General features: G+C 34.9%; 1 protein-coding gene across 1 annotated transcript in view; it reads right to left on the bottom strand.

The window, feature by feature from the left end:
- Positions 1-6,915, bottom strand: part of CNTNAP2 (contactin associated protein-like 2) — a 1,035,043-nt gene that overhangs the window by 228,963 nt on the left and 799,165 nt on the right. The gene's annotated exons all lie outside the window — the stretch shown is intronic.

The raw sequence follows: 6,915 nt of genomic DNA, 5'->3' as shown, positions 1-6,915 counted from the left end.
CATATATATATATATATATATATATAAAATTACTGTAATCCTTTTCTGTGTCATTGCTTTTGCCTGGAAGGCCATGATTAGATATAAGATACTTCTCTCAAAAATTGTGAATGAATATTAATAAAAATACATCTGAGTAGTGGATAATGGGCATTTATAAAATATTCCCGTATTAACTTCAATTATGACAGTATGACAGTAAAAAAGCATTGGAGGAAAGGACTAGCAACACATGACGTTCAAGTCACAAGAAGGCCTTATACTCACAGACAACAGAGAGGTTATCCTAATTCTATACCTCTTCTCTGCTTAGCACAGTTGAGATAACTTAAATGAACTGGGCCAGTGCTGTTGAAAGCAAAGGAAATTCAGAAAATGAAAGCAGAAGTTCAAGTGCCTAATTTTCAGTAGTAGTAGGTTTCTCTTTAAAAATACTCATGTATAATTTGTCATTCATGCCTTCTTATTTATCAAAACAAAAAGGTTATTTAGAAGACTTAGTATAAAAAAGGATTGGGCAATATATTCTGGCCATGTCAAGTTCATTTGTGTTCATCAAATACACTGTAGTAATATTTGGGAAAAATCTCAGTAGCACTGAGAATTGCAGAGGTGAGACAATTAATAGTCTCCAAATTTCTAAAGACTTGATTTAAATCAGTCCTGAGGCATCATGTCAAATGATTGAGTAGAAATGAGTGGAGGTTTACTGAAGCTGCTGAAGGTGTATCACAGAATACTAAAAACACTTCCTCAGAAAGCCTTTGCCTATTTTAATATATGCTGACTTGCCACACTTTGACTTAATCAACTCTGGCTTTTGGTTGTCAAGACCTGTACTAATTCTATTGTAGTGTTATCTAACTTCTTCATAAGGTACTACAAATACTGTATTTCTAAGCATAGACACAGACTGTGTATAATAGTGTATAAATCACAGAAGGTGCTGTAAAAGGGACTGAGTTTTTTCCTCAGTTCAACAGGTTTGAAGAAGCTAGTTCTGTCTGAATTGGAAGGTCTACCTTAGAAAATACAGACAAATATCAGGGTATTGAACAGAAGAATTCTGTCATGGAATACCAGCTCAATTTCAAGGCAGGTGAGGCTAAAGACAACACATAGGATTTGGTCTAATTTCTTCATAATGGCATTGTTTGAAAAGACACTTACTGGAAATATTGTTTGAGTCTTTTGTCCCACAAGACAAAACCAGGAATGATAACTTCAGTCACAGAGGCATAGCTTCCAGGACATATTAAATGATTATCATAGAATCACAGAATGGCTTGGGTTGGAAGGGACTTTAAAGATCATATAGTTCTAACCTCCTGCCATGGGCAGGGACATGTTTCACATGACCAGGTTGTTCAGAGCCCTATCCAAGCTCTCCTTGAACACGTAATGGGGTGGGATATCCACCACTTCTCTGGGCAACCCGTTCAAGTGTCTCACCACCCTAACAGTAAGAATTTCTTCCCAATATATAATTAAAACCTACTCTCTTTTCGTTTGACGCCATTCCCCTTTGTCTTGTAATGATACACATTTTTTAAAAAGTCTTTCTTCATCTTTCTTCTATGGTCCATTCAGGCACTTCAGGCTGCAATTACGTCACCTTCTCTTCTCCTGTCTGAACAATCCCAATTCTCATTTTCTTGTAAGAGAGGTGCTCAAACCCTTAATCATCTTATTGGCCATCACACTTCATCATCAGTTTCCCTTTTTTTTTTTTCCCTTACTCCTTCATCAGTTTTGCCCTTATACTCTCGTAAAAATATTTTCCATTTATATTTGATTATTACTATTCTTTAGATAGGCTTCTCAAAGATTGTGTATCAAAAATTCAGATCAAAGAGTGTTATCAAAATTGATCAGCAATTTATTTCATTCTCATATGAAACGAAGTCCTTTGGAGACACTAACAGCAAACTGCCATAATTTATGCATGCACAAGAATGAACAGTGGGGAAATGACTGTTCTATAGAAGTTCATGCATAACAGTCAAGATACAGTAATTATCTTTGGTTTGCAGAGAACATTTGGTTCTGTGCATAACTTTTACCTTTTACATATTCATTAAGCTGTTTGTATTAAGTGTTGTTTTAGAATGAGTCCAGGCTAATTTTGCTGATAAAAAAATGATTACTAGCTCTCATTATTGTTTAATGTGGTTGGCTAATTACTTGTTATTTAGACTACAAATGTTACTACTAATGTTCTGTTAATAGCCAGCACTCTTGGCTAGGCTTTTGGGAAGAAGTCAGTTTATGTATGTACTTGGTTATATCTCTGTTCTGAAGGCCCCTGCAAATTACTGTTCAGTCTTTTCTCCCATATTAAATATTTTCAGCTAGAGAAATTTATGCAGTGTACCCCATTACTGGGTATTACTGGAAGTCTCTTGTATCTTCATGCACTTGGATGGACTGCATGTCAACAATTTCCCAATACAGATTCCTGACAGGTAAATGACTAGAGGTGAAGTTTGTTCTAAGGAATAAGGTCCATTATGTTTTAGTGACACAATTTCAGGCAGTTGCTTGGGTTGGTTCACCTCATTTGTATGCCAGCTCCTGCAAGCTAAAGTCTGATATGGGTCTGCCTCAGACAAAGCTGACTAAAGAAATTGGCAATGCCTTTCATCTGTGAGTCAAAATTTTTCTGAAAACAGATTGTGAGGAAATAGGCAAAATGGCCCATTCAGTTTCTCTAACCATTACTTTTTAGTGAGGTTCTTATGTTCTTATGGAGAATCAAATGACATCACATTCGGATCAGCAAATACGATTGTGGAGGATCATTTACACTGTCCTTTCTCATGTGAAATGGATCTAACATTTTTCCAGTAAACCTCCTTGATTTAGTTCTGTGTTATGGTCATAAATAAGATTATTTTTCAATGGAAAAATAAATAGAATATTATACCACTCTTGAACACAACATATATGTTGAACAGCTGATTGTGTAAAGTTTAACTGTATATAATTTTTAAACTGGAGTGTTAATATATCAAATATGAAAGAGCAATAATAAATATACCTTCTGGGAAGAATACATTAAAAATACTTTGTAGTTTTCAGAAAATACAGTTACATGCACAGCTGGTGAATACAGAAAAATCTGGAACTTATACAGATAATGGTCTATCATATTTTTGTTTTGACCTGTTTTGCAACTGAATGTTTATTTGCCCTAAGTTCAAAACAACAATGGACATCTTTTGTGACTCAGTGCTTGTTATAATTTTCTAGTGATAATATTATCATGTTATTCATGTGAATATTTTTTGAAAAGAGATTTCTGTAAAACTAATGCATGTCTAATCTTTTTGAAGCCTTTGTTGCTACAATGAAGAATATCTTCCTCCCTCATATTTTAGAAGCAATCTGATAGTTCAGAGGTGGTACACTCACAAGAAAAATTATATTACAGAAATTTTAATAAAGCCGCAGAAATTTTTGGGCCATGGACATAGACAGTTACTTTCAGGCTTGCACCAACACCTTTTAGATTTACCTACCCCATGGAAACTTGACTTAGATCAGCAGAAAATGTACTATCTTTTAAAGTGTACTTAATTTTCAAGCAGATATGTAATACAATAAAGTTTCTGCTGCTGGACATTTTGTCTATGTTCACCCATGCTCATCTGAATATGTATATTTGGTATTAATTAAAGGCATGAATAATATAATAATTATTTTATTATTATATCACTATAATAACAACTGTTTATGTCTTTTTAGAGTGGAGTGTTAACATATCAGATATGAAAGAGCAGCAATAAAGTTAACTTCTGTGAAGAATACATTCAAAAAAAGAATTTGTAGTTTTGAGAAAAGTTACTTGTGCATTTGGTGAATGCAAAACCATTCAAATCTTATACAGATAATGGTTTAATTATATATTAATATAATATAGTATATAAGTAATTATTTATTATAGTTACATAATGATTATATTAATTCCTAATTAATTAAACATTTCCCTTTATAGTAAGAGCCCAATGCTAAGATTCTATGTACAGATATAGAAACACAAATGAAGCCATAGGGTTTTTAAAATGAATAATCTAGTTTGCACTTTCTTACTATTCAGTCCTTTGTAATATCTCACTTGCCTGTTGATTTGGATTATGAAGATCCAGCAAAACATAGGATGGCTAGAATGACACTGTTTCCCTGGAAGTCTTTTTTTTAAACCATAGTGTTGAGAGCACTTCTGTACAATGAAAACATATACAAGCACCTTGACAACCAACCATAAATTATCTATGTGTATCAGATAGGTGTCAATCAACTTGTTTAATTGAAAAACAAAAAACTAGGGAATGCTACTTAAAAAGTGCCTGCTTAATATAAAAATAAGTGATATTAATGGGAATAAATATGTTTGTAGCATAGTAACTGAGGCCAATTTTCTTCAGCATCTCTCTACTGACAGCTCTCTTTGGTTTTGGATACTTGCTAGGGTTTTCAAGTTGAGAAAGACAATTTTCTAAAATTGACATTTTGCCCCTTTGCAAACCTTACCTGTGGTTAGTGATTTGCTGTGTTGCTTTGCTTCTCATGAGTTATCCACAATTGCTCCTTCTCCTTGGTCTATCTTTAAAAATATGCTACTATAAATCAGTGCTTGGCCATGTGAATGGACAGCCATCTGTGAATTGCTGTAAACTATATACAGGATAAAGCTAGAAAAACATGATTTGATCAAAAGATTGCTCAAGATTAAAAGCATCTTTTTTCTCTGTAATAGTAAATTCTTCAGATTTGCTTTTACGTTGAAAGTTTCAGTACAGAAGATAATTTTATCAGCACAAATTTTATCTCCTTAGTTCAGACAGAATATGAATTCACAGTAGCATGAAAAACAGATTTAAGTATTAATGTTGCTAGAAAAATAGACTGTGCTTCATAGATGTAATGTCATTTGGCCCTACAAATTTGCAAAATATGTGACATCTCTCAGTTGTAAGAATCCATTACTTAATGACATAAAGTGAATGCATGGAAAAGGCTTTGCTACAGCTACAGAGTCTCTGAAAACATGAAAAATTTACCTATTTTTTTTTCACTTTTCATAGGAAGTTTTTTAAATTAATAAAATGAAATCTAGAAACTGGTCCTTCAGAATGTGGGTGGGTATGGGTATTAGTTGGCCTCACCAAAGAATGGTTATATTTACTATTTCACAGAATTACAGAATAAGCAGAGTTGAAAGTTGCTCACAAGGATCACTGAGTCCAACTCTGGCCCTGCACAGCACCATCCCCAAGAGTCACACCGTGTGCCTGAGAGCATTGTCCAAACACTTTTTGAACCCTGTCAGGCTGGTGCTGTGACCACTTCTCTGGGGAGCCTGTTCCAGTGCCCAGCTACCCTGAGGGTGAAGAATCTTTTTCTGATGTTCAACCTAAACATCCCCTGACACAACTTCAGGCCATTCTCTTGGGTCTTGTCACGGAGCATCACAGAGAAGAGATACAATAGTGGAATCCTATGAATGACCAGTTTCTAGATTTCATTTTGTTAATTAAAATCCTGTGCTTATTTGCCTCCATACTATATTCTACCCTTCAAACTCAAATCTGACTCGGTTCTGAGCAAAACCGTTACACAAATGTAAATCCAGTCAAGTAAGAGTCCCACCCTCAAAGACCCTGCAATGACAGCAGGAAGACCTTGCAGTGTTCCTTTTTAATCGATCACGCAAATATAGTTTGTCACATTGCATCTAAAAAATAAATAAAAAAAAAAATTAGAATTGACTATCCAAGAAAAACTGAGTTTCCAAACACTGTTTATGTAATATAGTTTGTTGAAAGTAACAAAAGGATTTATGGAACTAATCAAAGGACCTGGATGAAAGCTAGATTAAAATAACTGAGACACCCGGACAGTTAAACCACTATGGATAATTACTGGTTACTGAAAAGATCACTAAGAAGGTTAATTATGTATTTTCTTATTTTGGCAACTTTTGAGTGTGCAATCTGCATGTAGCTTTTGAATTTCATCTACCACTAAGAAGGTTAATTATGTATTTTCTTATTTTTGGCAACTTTTGAGTGTGCAATCTGCGTGTAGCTTTCGAATTTCATCTATTGATAGTTATCATATCCATGAGTCTGAAGGAGGGCTACCAAGCTGATCAGAGGGATGGAGCATCTCTCCTATGAGGAAAGGCAAGAGAATTGGGATTGTTCAGCTTGGAAAAGAGAAGGCTTTGGGCTGATCTAATTGCAGCCTTCCAGTAGCTAAAGGGAGCTTATGGGAAAGATGGGGCAAGATTATTTGCAAGAGCATGCAGTGACAGGACAAAGGGGAATGATTTCAGAGTGCGAGTAGGTTTAGATTAGATATTAGGAAGATATTTACTGTGAGGGTGGTGAGGTACTTGCCCAGAGAAGATGTGGATATCCCATCTCTGAAGGTGTTTCATGCTGGGTTGGATTGGGCTCTGAGCAACCTGATCTAGTTGAAGGTGTCCCTGACCATGGCAACAGGGGGTTGGATGGACTAGATGATCTTTAAGACACCCTTCTAACCCAAACCATTGAAAGATTTTATGATTCTATGATATAACAGGTGTTTGTACAAGCATTTTATTTTCTTAATACCATCTCCACCTGGCCTAAACAATGTGACTTTTGGGGTTGAGGATTTGATCGAATCTTCAATCAGTTTTTAAACTAAAGCCAATGTTCAGTGCGACACCCATTTACTAATTAGCACTTCATAATGTGAAATGCTTGAAGATTTATGCTGACAAACTGATGGTAATTAAAATATAAGTACATAGGACAACAATAGAAACCCCATTGTTTATGCACTTAAGTCAGCATATTGTATTTTCCTCTAATTGATTCAATTAATTTTCAGCATTGCTTCTCCCTCTGATGTTGAGTTGGA

Source organism: Corvus brachyrhynchos, unplaced genomic scaffold, assembly GCF_000691975.1.
Source record: "Corvus brachyrhynchos isolate BGI_N302 unplaced genomic scaffold, ASM69197v1 scaffold94, whole genome shotgun sequence".
Taxonomy (NCBI): Eukaryota; Metazoa; Chordata; class Aves; order Passeriformes; family Corvidae; genus Corvus; species Corvus brachyrhynchos.
The sequence above is the reverse complement of the archived record's forward strand: the minus strand, read 5'-3'. Positions and strand labels throughout refer to the sequence as shown.